Source organism: Mus musculus, chromosome 3 (genome assembly GCF_000001635.26).
Source record: "Mus musculus strain C57BL/6J chromosome 3, GRCm38.p6 C57BL/6J".
In the NCBI taxonomy this organism is placed as follows: domain Eukaryota; kingdom Metazoa; phylum Chordata; class Mammalia; order Rodentia; family Muridae; genus Mus; species Mus musculus.
The window spans coordinates 146,529,187-146,544,578 of NC_000069.6; positions in this window are offsets into that span (position 1 = coordinate 146,529,187).

Here is a 15,392-nt window from a genome sequence, read left to right on the forward strand (position 1 = left end):
AATTTATTTGATTGCTATAATTACAGAATTATTGGTTAGAAGTCAGAAGACTTGCACATTTTCTTCTAGGTTAAGCTTCTTTTTTGGGAAATCAAACAACTTTCAAATACCTGAATATGATTCTACAAGCAAGTCACCCAGAGAGACGTGTAAACTATGGACTCATAAGCATAGGTTTACCATTCGAATTGTGTCACAATCACCTTCTAGCTTTTCTAGAATAATGTATCCTAGTATTTTGCACATTGATAAAGGACACAAAGTAGATGCATTTCGTATTTTAACTCAGATCTTCAACATGAATAGTTTTCCATTCATTGTGGAACTAATGTCTGTTGTGGACAGGTCGCAGACTTGCTCTGGCTAAGGGGATGGATCATGTCAGGCTTTCCTCAGAGTCATTACAACATGCTAAGTACAATACACAGTATTGATCTGCAGTCACTATCGTCTCCCTAAATACGAAGTTCTGTTTAGTGAGTAGAATTTCTTCCAGCCATATAAACTATAAAGTAAGACTATCCCAGTCTTCATTCCTTCATACTAAAAATATGTCTGAGCAATTAGAAGTAGACATGGCCCTTGTGAGGAAGACAGAATCGTAAGGCAATAGAAACTCTCTCTCTGTCAGGGACTTAAAATCTAATTCAAAAGCCCAGCACACAAATGTGACAGTTGGGATCTCAACCAGGCATTAATAGCAATGAAAAAGAAGAGCACTGCAGATGTCTGGGGGTTTGTCTGCCAGTCACTGTTCAGTAAATACAGTAGTACCAAGTGCATTATTATATATTTAAGAACATAGGTTTCAGAGTTGTCCAGGTCTAGGTTCTGGTCCCTTCCCATGTCATTGAGCTGTGTGGAACTGACCAGTCCTACTTCTCTAGAAGTCTGTCACCTTCTTCTACAATTTAGGAGCAGATAGACTATGGTGGTGGGAATTAATGAGTGGAATGGACATCATGTGACACTCAGCAAAATTTCACCAGATATCAAGTATCAGCAGTTCATTATTATAGCCAAAATATTTCTCATGGAAGTTAAGAGGCAACATAGGTCTGTCTACCCACTGTGTGTGTGTTTGTGTGTGTTTGTGTGCATGGTTTGTGTATGAATGCATGGTATGTATGTATGTATGAGAAAGAGGGGGAAGGGGAGACACACACAGACACAGACAGACAGACAGACAGACAGACAGACACACACACACACACACACACACACACACACACACACAGTATGTCACACTGTGCCTGTGGAGGTCAGAGGAAAACTTGATAGTCAGTTCTCTCCTGCTGCCTTGCTAAGGCAGGTCTCTATTGTTGTTTCTGCTCTCCTACTTTTACTACAAACCAGCTTGCTGTACTTCTAGATGAGTTCCCCCCCCCCCATCTTGCTGTCAGAGTGCTGACGTTACCGATATGTGCAGCCACCTGTGGCTTTGTTTACCCACTGAGGTTGATGAAATGCTCAGTTTCACAGAGCTCATCTTCTTGTTATAGCTGTAAGATGACCTTTGGGTATTAAAAGTCCTGTCTGAGGTCTAGAGCTATAACTCCCAGGCAGAGCACTTGACTAGCATGCTCAGTGCCCTGGACTGGTCCCAAGCACTGTAAAGAGACAACAGAGTATAGTCAAGTTTAATCTTATCCCCGATTTAAACCACCCTCTCTTCCTCAGTGCCCTCCCATTGTCAACTGAGATACATCCCTAGATGATGACAGATGCACTATTTTCTTTCCGATGTAGGCTACCTTTTTATCTGTAGCCTAGAGAGTGTGAGTAGAAGGTAGGAGGAAAGTCACAAATGTCTGCCTGACAAGCTTACAGATATCCTCACGAGACCTCTATCTAATGGGGCTCTGTCTTCCTGGTTAAAATTTTTTGTCAAAATGACAGAAGCTAGAATCATTTGAGAAGAGGGCTAGTCAGTTGAGGAAATGCCACCAAACGGTTAGCCTATGTTGGCTTTCTTGATTAATGATTGACACGGTAGTGTCCAGTCTACTGTGGGACCAGGAGGTCCTGAGTTGTATAAGAAAGTAGGCTGAGCAAGCCATTAGCCAATCAGCAGTGTTCCTCTGTGGTTTCTGCCTCAGTTCCTGCCTTTTGCCTCCAGGTTCCTGCCCTGACTTCTCTCAGTGAATTGAGAGTGTGACTTGGGAGTTGTAAAGGAAGCCCGATTTGGTTCTGGTCATGGTGTCTGTCATACCGATGGAACCCCTGATGAGACAAGCAGTTGAGAATGCCATGCGAAGGCTTCTGCAGTTCTACGGTGAAAAAGGCAGTGCTCCTGGTGCTCCCTCAGCACCGAGTCCTGGTGCTCCCTTAGCACCGTGTACTATGCCGTACCCTTCCTCACCGGTGCTCCCCTCGCTTCATGCTGGTTCCCTGACCAACGTGACATAAGTGAGTCTTCTTGGCCAGCCATTCAGCTGAAGCTTGACCTTCTGCGGCTTCTTCTGGGAACTGCAAATGGGTTGCTACCCTATCCATAGTCACTTATCTTTTTGTGGTAATTCTTCTTCTCAGGATAGTGCAGAGAACAATTAGGGAATCCACCATCTATCCAAATGCCAAAACCAGCAAGAAGAGACTTGCATCTCCTTCTTATAGGTACTTCTTGTCTTTACAAGTACTTTAGGTTAGTTTTCCACCTTGGTTTCGAGATGGAAGAATCAACTATGTTGCTTGTTTCAAGGGACTTCTTTGTGTACCTAGTATATGAATAATGTATAATAAAGGCATGAATAAGGCAGGGAGGAGGAGAGGATGGAAGATGGATGCTTTTTGAAAATATTTATTTATTTGTTTGTTTGTTTGTTTAATGAATGTGACTCCACTCTTGCTGTCTTCAGACACACCAGAAGAGGGCATCAGATCCTACTGCAGATGGTTGTGAGCCACTATGTTGCTGGGAATTGAACTCAACAACGACCTCTGGAAGGACAGTCGGTGCTTATAACCACTAAGCCATATCTTCAGCCCCCTTGTCTTTTGATGACACTTAGTGATCCAATGGTTCTCTGTAGACGATTGAAGCTCTTTGATATTTATAGTTTTCAGCTTTGGAGTGTAGGCAGCAATTCTGAAAGCACAGCACACATAGTGCAAGCGCAGTTATCACCTCAAATGCTAACTATTGGAGGTTAGAGAAGAGAGAGGAAAGTAAAAGCTGAGTCTCCATCGCTAAGATGTGGATGAGGTGAAGCCCAAGGAGGTGAGCCTAGGCCAGGAGATTCTAGTTCCCCCCAAACCAAAGCATTCATCTTGCTGTGATCTTAGAAGCCTTTAGACATCAGATTCCATTTCACATAAGATATTTTCAAAAAACATGCTCTTCTTGCCCTTCACAAAATCACTATGGTTTTTTTTTTTAATTAAGATGCAAGCTATCTTTTTTAAAACCAAATTTAAAAAATTTTATTGTGTCTCTGGGTGCACTCATACACACATGTGCACATGCACATGGGTGACCCCAGAGGGCAGAAATGGAGCATCCGATTGTTTGGAGCTGAAGTAACAGGAGTTTATGAGCCACCTGACACAGGTGCTGGGGCCCAAACTCTGGTCCACTGCTCTAAGTATAAGCTGTTTAGCTGCTCAACCATCTCTCCAGCCCCTCCAAGTTATCTTTCACATAACAAATAATCTCAGTTTGCTCATGACTATATAGCCTGTATTAGAGTTAAGCTAAGAGAGATTAGGAATAAAGCAAAGTATGTCATTAATCTCTGAAATCTAAAGGCCGATTATGACTTTGCCTTTCTCCCAGCCATTAAGGGCAGACGCTTGCTTTCACGAATACTGTGAAAACCAACATCTGCAGTCAAGTTTTAAGAAGCAAAACAATGTGGTGCAGGCGGGTGGAAGACAGCCAAGCAGTGCCTGCGGGACGGTACTACTTTGATGAGCAAGGATGTGGTGGGGAGATGGGAGAGAAAAAGAAGGGAATGGTGAGAGGAGACTCTAGGGTGGTGAGGAACAGCCTGGTGTTACCCTGTCCTGCCTCCTGAGGCCTTGGTGATATCCAGGCTTGTGAGGCTGTGGAGAGCCATGTTGGGTCTATGACCTTGCTGCAAGAAGGGTCTGTATCAATGTCTATGGATTATGTTATCACGGAAGGCCATGTGGACATCCGTGATCTGGCCTGTTGCCTGGGGCCATATTGATGTCTGAGGGCTAGGCAGAGATGACCTTGCCCCATGCAAGAGATCTGTCCTTGTCCTTTACCTGGGGGGTGCGGGAGAGATGGACCCTATGGTGTGAGTATGGGGGAGCTGGTCTTTCACCTGGGCAGCGTGAGAGAGCTTACACAGTGATGCAGGTGAGGGAGAGCAGGCGGTCTGACCAACTCAGCTCTCACCCAGGCCCAGATCTAGGGCTTTGAGTTGACCCATCCCTACATCTATGTCATCTGTTGAAGCTATGTGAGCTGATGAAGCATGTGAAGGGGCTGGTCCTGCAGAACCAAAACTTCATGACCTTCATAACACAGGACAGCAGAGGAGCCTCAGTGAGGATCCAGTATTGGTAGTGTAGCAGAAGCCAGAGGCCTCAAACCTGGCCAATGACACATTGAAATGAATGTTTGCAAGTAAAGCTTTCTGGGCAAAAGGGTGACACTGTGTGACACACTATGACACACAGAAACACACCACCCTATGACACACCACAGCTTCCACAGTGAGATTTTCTTTTTAAATTTTTTTTTTAAATTTATTTATCTTTATTTTATTTTATTATTTTCTTGTTTTCTTTGCAGGGGGAGGTTGCAAAGGCAGAGGGCAGATATGGAAGGATGGGGGGAGGTGAGTGAGTTTGGGGTGCATGATGTGAAATTCACAAAGAATCGATAAATTCTTTAAGATTTATTTATTTTATGTTTGTAAATACACTATCGTGGTCTTCAGACACACCAGAAGAGAGCATTATATCCCATTACAGATGGTTATGGGACACCATGTGGTTGCTGGGAATTGAACTCAGGTCCTCTGGAAGAGCAGTCAGTACTCTTAATTGCTGAGTCATCCATCTCTCCAGCCCCATTGGGGGAAAAAATAAATTAAAGAAGCAGAATATACAGAAATAAGTTTGGATTGACAGGAATCTTCCCTTAAAGGGAAGTGATAAGTTTGGTGTGGCTCCATATGCTTAAGAACCCAAAAACGGGATGTGGAGGCAGGAAGATGGCATTTCAGTCATTCTAGCTGAGGTTGTATGAGACCCCTTAAAGATAAGTTTAAAAGGTGACAATGTGTAGTCTTCTGAACAAACTTAAAGAATATAAACTTTATCAAGAGGCTAGCACACCCAAACAAGTAAAAAATCACCCCCCCCCAAAAAAAAAAAACAACAAAAAGCTAAAATTACCAATTCTGGATGCCACCAACTTCAACTAAACTATATGGTTCCAGGAGAGAAGATAAATTCCTGATATTTCCCTTAATAAGATCAGTTTCTGTTAGGATTGCTACTCTAACTCCAGGAAACAAGAGAGACTGAAAATACAGACAACTGACTCATGACTACCTGGAATCCAGAATCGGTTTCAACCCCTCAGGCAGGGACAGGCCCACAGCCTTTTTCTCCATTTAGATGAAGGGTATATTGTTGTCTTTTTCATAGCTGCCTTCTTGACAAACTGAAAGGCAGCAGCTCCTCCTTTTCCAGTCCGGATCATGACTTTTCCCCTTAGAGATCATTCTTAATTACAGTGGTTTTGAATTAATCCTTGTGTCCTGAAGGTCATATTACCAAAGACCCTGGGTGCTGTTATGACATAGAACCTCCTGATTTTCTATCCCTTGTGTCACCATGCGTCTCATTTACATATTAATCACATGTTAATTAGATACTGATAATGACCAAACATCATGGTCATATAACAAGGATTGCATTTTTTTCTTGCAGCAAGCAAGCGGACTAACAGCAGTTCATTTCCGATTCCCCCAGTGTTCTCTGTGCTTTCTCTTTGTGATTTAAATGAATCCCCTTGACTACTACCCAAAGGATTGGGCACACCGATGCCTCATTTCACAGAGTGGAGATCTGAGGCACAGAGAAGTTGACTACTTGGTGGGAACCAGGATTCACACCCAGGCAATCTGGCGCTTAAGCCTGAATTCTCAGTGGTCATGCTATGGAATGTTTCAACGTGCAAATCAGAGTATCTTGTTAGTAATTATCCCTCCCTGTGGATGTCATGTCAGGGGCAACTGCTTTTGTAAACATTCTGTACACCCACTGTAGGTGAGTCTAAGCAAAATGCTCCATTGTGGAGTGTTGGCTTCTATTGGAAAAGTTCCTTAGCTTACTCAACAATTGTTATTTAAAATCTTCCCACAAAACTCAAAGGTCCATAGGGAGGCAAATACTGATGTAAATAATTATAATACAGTAAAATTCATGGTAAACCATGGGGGGTTTTGGCAGGTGTATGATGGGAAGTGACGGGAAAGGATGTAATGGCCCCGAAGTCACCTGGGAAGCATCTTCAAAGAGGAAGTGTTGGAACGGGGCAAGTTTGTCTCAGGTAGACAAGGAACAGGGAAGTGCTTTCCAGGTTGACAAAATGGTACAAGGAAAGATAGTGATTATGAAATAGGAGAGGGTATCCAAGTTATAAATCCCTTGGCATTATGGAGCTATGGGTGCAGGTAAGGAAGTTAATTGAGATGAGCTTGAAGGGCGGGCGGGACTGGAAGAATACATGGAAATGAGCACTCATTAGATCAGTGAATCATAGCAATTAGTAGTAGAAGAAAGGACTTAGTATTTAGATAAACTGGCTAGTACCAGAGGTGCATACCCCCCAACCCCCATGGCTCTAACTGACTGTCTCCTGTGCTTTCTGCAGGCCGCTTCCCTAGTGCCTCAGCCTTCCCCTTTATGAAGGTTCCCTTCCTAAACTTCCCCACAAGCTACCAATACACTCCATTTTTTGCTTGAGGTAAGATCAGTCCAAACAACATGTCCTTTTGTTTCCAAGATGAGACCCTCTCTGAAGAGTTGACTTTCTTACTTGCTACCTGCTGACGTTAGCTGGAAATTTTACAGGAAGTTTGCTTTGCTTCCCAGACCCCAGCAGGCAGTCCTTTTCTCTGTGGTTCTTAAAGCTCTACCAGTGTACAGCAGGGCCCTGGCTTGCTTTACTCTCAGAAGGGGCAGATCTCATTAGCCTTGTCTCTCCTTAGCCTTTTCTTAATTATTACATTGTTTTATTTATTTACATTCCAAATGTTACCCCCCTTCCTGGTCCCCCCACCAAGAGTTTTCACCATACCCCCCTTCCCCTTTGCCTCTGAGAGGGTGTTCCTCCTTCTTCCCACTACCTCACCCCCAAAACCTCACCTCCCACACCCTCTACCTTACCCTCTATCCCCCTCCCCTGGGACATCAAGTCTCTACACGATTAGGCACATCCTCTCCCACTGAGGCCAGACAAGGCAGTCCTCTGCTTCATATATGCTTGGGGGGCAGGTACGGGTCACCCCATGTATGCTCTTTGGTTGGCGAATGCTTTTAGTTTAAGTCACTGGGAGTGTCCAGAGATCTGCTTAGTTGATACTGTTTCTCTTCCTATGGGGTTACCATCCCTTACAGCTCCTTCAGCCCTTAACTCTGCCATATCAGTCCCCGACCTCAGTCCAATGAACGGCTCTAAGTATCTGCATCAGTCTCAGTCAGGGGCTGGTAGAGCCTCTCAGAGGACAGCTATGCTATGCTTCTCTCTGCAAGCACAACATGGCATCAGTAATAGTGTCATGGTTCGGTGCCTGGCCATGGGCTGGATCCCAAGTTGGGCTGGTCACTGGATGGCCTTTTCTTCAGTCTCTGCTCCATTTTTGTCCCTGCATTTCTTTTAGATAAGACCAATTCTGGGTCAATTATTTTGAAGGAAGGTTGGTGACCCCCATCTCTCCACAAAGGGCCTTGTCTATATATAGGAAGTGGTCTCCCCACTGTTGGGCATTTTGGCTAAGGTCATCCCCATTGGGTCCTGGCAGCCTCACACATACCAGGTCTCTGGGGCTTTCTAGAGGTTCACCCTGATCCTCTACACACCACAGCTGCATATTTCAATTCATTCTCCTTTCCCTCTGGACTTCTCTGTCTCTTTCCTGAACCTGAACCTGTGCCCCCCCCCTTCCCCTTCCCCTCCTACCCAGGTCTCTCCCTCCTTCTGCCTTCCATGATTATTTTGTTTGTTGTATTGAAGCATTCTCATTTGGGCCTTCCTTCTTGTTAAGTTTCTTATGGTCTGTGGGTTGTATCATGGGTATTCTGTACTTTTGGCTAATAACCACTTAGCACTGAGTACATACCATGCATGTCCTTTTGGGTCTGGGTTTCCTCACTCAAGATGATGTTTTCTAGTTCTATTCCATCCATTTGCTTGCAAAATTCATGATGTCCTCATTTTTAATTGCTGAATAGTATTGCATTGTGTAAACGAACCACATTTTATACATCCATTCTTCCATTGAGGAACATTTGGGTTGTGTCCAGCTTCTGGCTAGCACGAATAAGGCTGCTATGAACATAGTGGAGCATGTGTCCTTGTGGTATGGTGGAGCATTTTTTTGGGTATATTCCCAGGACTGGTATAACTGGGTCTTCAGGTAGAACAATTTGCAATTTTCTGAGGAACCATCAGATTCCAGAGTGGTTTGTACCAGTTTGGAATCCCACCAGCGATGGAGGAGTGTTCCTCTTTCTCCACATCCTCACCAGCATGTGCTATCTCTTGAGCTTTTGACCTTAGCCATTCTGGTTGGTGTAAGGTGGAATCTCAGAGTCATTTTTATTTGCATTTTCCTGATAACTAAGGATAGCAAACATTTCTTTAAGTGCTTCTTGGCCATTGAAGATTCCTCTGTTGAGAATTCTGTTTAGCTCTGTACCCCATTTTAAAATTGGGTTATTTGGTTTTTTGGATTCTACCTTCTTGAGTTCTTTATATATTTTGGATATTAGCCTTCAATTGGATGTAGAGCTGGTGAACATCTTTTTCCAATCTGTAGGCAGCTGTTTTCTCCTATTGACAGTATCCTTTGCCTTACAGGAGCCTTTTCAGTTTCATGAGGTCCTATTTGTCAATTGTTGATCTTAGAGCCTGAGCCATTGGTGTTCTCTGTTCTGGAAAGTTTACCCTGTACCACTGAGTTTGGGGCTCTTTCCCACTTCCTTTTCTTTTAGATACAGTCTATCTGGTTTTATGTTGAGGTCTTTGATTCACTTGGATTTGAGCTTTGCACAAGGTGATAAATATGGATCAATTTGAATTCTTCTACAAGCAGACCATCAGTTAGACCATCACCATTTGTTGAAGATGCTTTCTTTTTTCCACTGTATAGTTTTGGCTTCTTTATCAAAGATCAAGTGTCTATAAATGTGTGGGTTTATTTCTAGGTCTTCAAATCTATTCCATTATTTGGCCTGTCTGTTTGTATACCAATACTATGTGGTTTTTGTCACTATTGCTTTGTAGTACAGCTTGAGGTCAGGGATGACGATCCCCTCAGAAGTTCCTTTATTGTTGATTTCACTATCCTGAGTTTTTTATTTTTCCACATGAAGTTGAGAATTGCTCTTTCCATGTCTGTGAAGAATTGTGTTAGAATTTTGATGGAGACTGCATTGAATCTGTAGATTGTTGTTGCTGTTGTTTTAAGATGGCCATTTTTACTATGTTAATCCTACCTATGCATGAGCATGGGAGATCTTTCCATCTTCTGAGGTCTTTTTTGATTTCTTTTTTCAGGGACTTGAAGTTCTTGTCATATTGATTTTTCATTTGCTTGGTTAGAGTTGCAACAAGACAGTTTATTAATTTCTTTCTCAGCCTGTTTATCAATTTTTTTTGGTATTTTTTTTCCATTTTTTATTAGGTATTTAGCTCATTTACATTTCCAATGCTATACCAAAAGTCCCCCATAGCCACCCACCCCCACTCCCCTACTCGCCCACTCCCCCTTTTTGGCCCTGGCGTTCCCCTGTACTTGGGCATATAAAGTTTGCATGTCCAATGGGCCTCTCTTTCCAGTGATGGCCGACTAGGCCATCTTTTGATACATATGCAGCTAGAGTCAAGAGCTCCGGGGTACTGGTTAGTTCATAATGTTGATCCACCTATAGGGTTGCAGATCCCTTTAGCTCCTTGGGTACTTTCTCTAGCTCCTCCATTGGGAGCCCTGTGATCCATCCATTAGCTGACTGTGAGCATCCACTTCTGTGTTTGCTAGGCCCCGGCATAGTCTCACAAGAGACAGCTACATCTGGGTCCTTTCGATAAAATCTTGCTAGTGTATGCAATGGTGTCAGCGTTTGGATGCTGATTATGGGGTGGATCCCTGGATATGGCAGTCTCTACATGGTCCATCCTTTCAATTGTATAAAGAAAGGCTACTGACATGATCTAATTTTATATCCAGCCACTTTGCTAAAGTTTTTTTAAAATTTTTTTTAAAGATTTGTTTATTTATTTTATGTATGTGAGTACAATGTAGCTGTCTTCAGACACACCAGAAGAGGGCTTTGGATCCCATTACAGATGGTTGTGAGCCACCATGTGGTTGCTGGGAATTGAATTCAGGACCTCTGGAAGAGGAGCCAGTGCTGAGCCATCTCTCTAGCCCTTCTTTGCTAAAGTTGTTTATGAGCTGTAGGAGTTCTCTAGTAGAATTTTGGGGTCGAGTACTTATATTATCATATCATCCACAAAGCCTGATACCTTGACTTCTTCCTTTCCTGCTTGTATCCCCTTGATCTCCTTTTGTTGCCTAATTGCTCTAGCTAGAACTTTGAGAAGTAGCCTTGTCTTGTCCCTGATTTTAGTGAGTTTATCTATCTTGTTGGTCTTCTCAAAGAACCAGCTCTTGGTTTTGTTGTTCTTTATTTTGTTGTCTATTGAACCTGGATACAGGATCAGTGTTCTCAACTGGAAACAGGGATATCTGGAAATTCATAATAAACAGTCACAGACTACTTTTCAGGTACAAACTGGCAGGAAAATTTTCAAGGCTTAAAGTTGCTCTTTTCTCTCTTCTCTCTCTCTCTCACTCTCTCTCTCTCTCTCTCTCTCTCTCTCACACACACACACACACACACACACACACACACACACACAGCTTGAGACTACACACTGCATTCTCTTGGTCACTCTGCTTTTCTCCTGTGTGCTTTTCTTTTCTCGAACTTCCACAATCCTACACACCTCTGTGCATTCCCCTTTCACTCACACACACACTCTTCACACACACCACTCTCCTTTTACACACATGCACACTCTCTCTCTTTTCCTCACACTCTCACATTCTCACCATTTACTCTACACTCACCTCACACACACTTCACATTCTCTCTTCACTAACTCTTCACATGATCTCTCTCCCTTTCTCTATCTGTCTCTCTGTCTATTTCTCTCTCTCTCTTTCTCTCTCCCCCCCCTCACACACACACACACCACACACACACACACATTCTTCTCCTCACACACTCTCTCATGTTCTCTCTGCTCACTCTACACTCACTTCACACATACCTCATGTGCACCTCACTTGCTCTCCCGCCTTTTGCTTGCCCTTCTTTTACTGATACTCCAAAAGCAGGTAGAAAAAAGAGACATTGTGTAATTATTGCCAAATCAAATTCAAAAGAATAACCACATTCCACAAAGAACCAAGAATTACAATCGTTCCCCAAAGTTTCAAACTTCCTCTCTTCCCGGGCCATTGGCCAAAGTAATAATAATGGCAAACTTATCATTATTTAAACTTTAACTTTTGACTTACTATACTTCAGAGCTCTGAGGTCAGCTACTTGCATTTTCTTGTGAAGCTCTAATGATGAATGGTGTGGGCAAAGCTGCCAGGAAGACTCAGGTTAACCCTTAACTTGGCAGTTCCTCTAGCTTCTGCTTCTGCACATTGCACACAGTGACTTTCCTAATCGTTCCAGTGCTTTGACTTAATTTTGCTTGTATAAAATTTTATGTATTCTATACTTGCTTATCCAGGAATCACTCTTAAATGTGCAAAACTTATTTCATAACTTCAATAGCTTTTTCCTTTCTCAGGGTCCCAATGTTGGCTCTATTTCATCTTCTAATAATTTCTTCAAACTTTCTTTGCAAGTCAAGCATTAATCTGGATCTACCATTGTGCAGTTATTGCATTGTTTCCAAGATGAGAACACACGGCATGCACCTGGGTCCTTAGGACTGTGTTGTGCTGTGCTCCTATGCCTCAGTTTTTAATTGTTCAAGAATCATTTCATCAAGGAACATCTAGTTTCACAGAATTCACCAGAGCAGAAGGAGAAAGAAGTAAGAAAGTCAGATATAATAGAATAATTATGCACATCAAGGCCAGCTGAAAAGCAGTCATGCACAAATGAAATCTATACAGCTGTTGTGCAGGGCTAAGGTTAGGAGAAATGGAAACAACTGTTTTTTTTTTTTTTTTTTTTTTTTTTTACAAAGAGCTGCCGAGGGCTACTGGGATGTCTCCATCCTGGCCTACTGCAGGCAGTCTCTTATTTCAGATGGCAGGTACCCTGGAGGCATGTGACGCCTGCTTCTCAGGGTCCTAGATACCATCCTTTTTTACAAGGAGCTGTCTCAGGCTTCTGAAGTGTCTCTATCCCAGCCTGCTGTGGGCAGTCCCTGTCATGGCATGCTGTTCCCAGCATTCTTTGTTTCTAATTGGTTGATTTTAGACCCCAGTTTGGCTACTTCCTGCCTTCTATTCCTCTTGGGTGTGTTTGCTTCTTTTTGTTCTAGAGCTTCCAGGTGTACTGTCAAGTTGCCTGTATAGGATCTCTCCAATTTCTTTGTGAAGGCTCTTAGTGCTATGAATTTTCCTTTCATTGTATCCCATAAGTTTGGGTGTGCTATATCTTCATTTTCATTGAATTCTAGAAAGTCTTTAATTTCTTTATTTCTTCCCTGACCAAGTTATCATTGAGTAGAGAGTTGTTCAGTTTCCATGAGTGTGTGGGCTTTCTGTTGTTTTTGTTTTTATTGAAGTCCAGTCTTAGACCATGGTGATCTGATAGAATGAGTGAGATTATGTCAATCTTGTATCTGTTGAGGCTTGTTTTTTTTTTTTTTTTTTTTTTTGTCCAATTATATGGTCAGTTTTGGATATGGTTTCATGAGGTGCTGAGAAGAATGTATATTATTTTGTTTTGGGATAGAATGTTCTGTAGATATCTGTTAAATCCATTTGGTTCATAACTTCTGTTAGTTTCACTGTGTCTCTGTTTAGTTTCTGGTTCAATGGCCTGTCCAGTGGTGAGAGTGGGGTGTTGAAGTCCCCCACTATTAGTGTGTGAGGGTCACTGCGTGTTTTGAGCTTTAGTAAAGTTTCTCTTTTACAAATGTGGGTGCTCTTGTATTTAGGTCATAGATATTCAGAATTGAGACTTCATCTTGGGGAATTTTTCCTTTGATGAATAAGATTCATCAAAATCATCTCTTTTGATTACTTTTGGTTGAAAGTCTACTTTATTGAATATTAGAATGGCAACTCCAGCTTGTTTCTTGGGACCATTTGTTTGGAAAACTTTTTTCAGTCCTTTACTCTGATGTAGTGTCTGTTTTTGTTTTTGAGATGTGTTTCTTATATGCAGAAAAATGATGGATCCTACTTGCATATCCAATCTGTTAACCTGTGGGTTTTTTTTTTAAAGTGGGGAATTGAGTCCATTGATGTTGAGAGATAAAGACCAATGATTGTTAGTTTCTCTTATGTTTGTTGTAGCTCGTTTGTGTGTGTGTGTGTGTGATTCTCTTTTCTTGGGTTTATTGTGAGATGATTAATTTCTTGTGGTTTTTTTTTTGGGGGGGGTGTAGTTACCTTCCTTATATTGGAATTTTCCTTCTAGCATCCTCTGTAGGGCTGGATTCGTAGAAAGATATTGTTTAAAAATTTTTTTTTCTCATGGAATATCTTGGTTTCTACATCTATGGTGAAGGAGAGTTTTGTTGGGTATAGTAGCCTGGACTGGTATCTGTGTTCTCTTAGGGTCTACATGACATCTGTCCAAGATCATCTGCCTTTTAGTGTCTCTCTTGAGAAGTCTACTGTAGTTTTGATAGGTAGGCTTTTATGTTACTTGGCTTTTTTTCCCCTTACAGCTTTTAATACTCTTTCTTTGTTGTATACATTTACTGTTTTGATTATTATATGGTGAAAGGATTTTCTTTTCCGGTTCAATTTATTTGATGTTCTATAGGTTTTTTTTTATGTTTATGGCCATCTCTTTCTTTAGGTTGGGGAAGTTTTCTTCTATGATTTTGTTGAAGTTGTTCTCTGACTTTTTGGAGTGGGAATCTTTACTCTCTTATTTCCTATTGTGATCACAGGTGGCCACACAAACTGGGTACTCCTGAAAGGCAGGCTGGGGCTAAAAGAGAATAGATGGGGAGAAAAGACAAGGCCAAGACCGGTTTCTGATCAAAGACCCAAAGTTTACTAACAACCTGTGCTTATAGAAGCAGAGAGCCCATCTCCTGCAGATCCATTCTTGATGCCTGTCACCAGCCTCTATCTGAAAGAACTGGTTTAGCAAGTAGGTGTAAATTACTGGATTGCTTGCTGTCTCTAGTATATCTCAAGGGCCTCTCTCAGCAGGTAGCAGTGTCTCAGAGAAGAACAAAGCTGGTGACAGAATAGAACCATCTAGGTCAGAAAGCTTCACTCTAGGTGGTCTCATTCTCAGTGGCAGCAAGGTCAGAGCCAGCCTACTCAAGGCTGAGGAAGGCTTCAGCCTATTATTCTTATGTTTGGTCTTTTCAATGTGTCCCAAATTTCTTGGCTGTTTTGGGTTAGGAACTTTTTACACTTTGTATTTTCTTCGACTGATGTCTCAATATCTTCTATGGTATCTTCTACACCTGAGATTTTCTCTTCCATTTCTTGTATTGTAGCTGCTGTATTCCTTCCTATGTTTTCCATATCCAGGGTTTCTCCATTTGTGATTTCTGTTTGTTTTTATTTCCATTTTATGTTTTGTTCAATTTCTTCATTTATTTGATTATATTTTCCTGTATTTCTTTAAGGGACTTATTTGTATCCTTTTAAAAGGCTTCTATGTTGCCTGTGTTTTTCTATATTTCCTTAAGAGAGTTATTTATATTCTTAAAGGCCTCAATGATCTTCATGAGATGGGATTTTAGGTCAGAATCTTGCTCTTCGGGAGTGTTAGGGTATCCAGGCTTACTGTGGTAGGAGAACTGGGTTCTGATGATACCAAATGACATTGACTTCTGTTGCTTATATTCTTGCATTTGCCTTTTGCTATCTGGTTATCTCTGGTATTAACTGGTCTGGGTATCTCTGATAGGAGCAGGCCTCCTTGGAAGCAGGAAGAGCTGTGTGACTTGG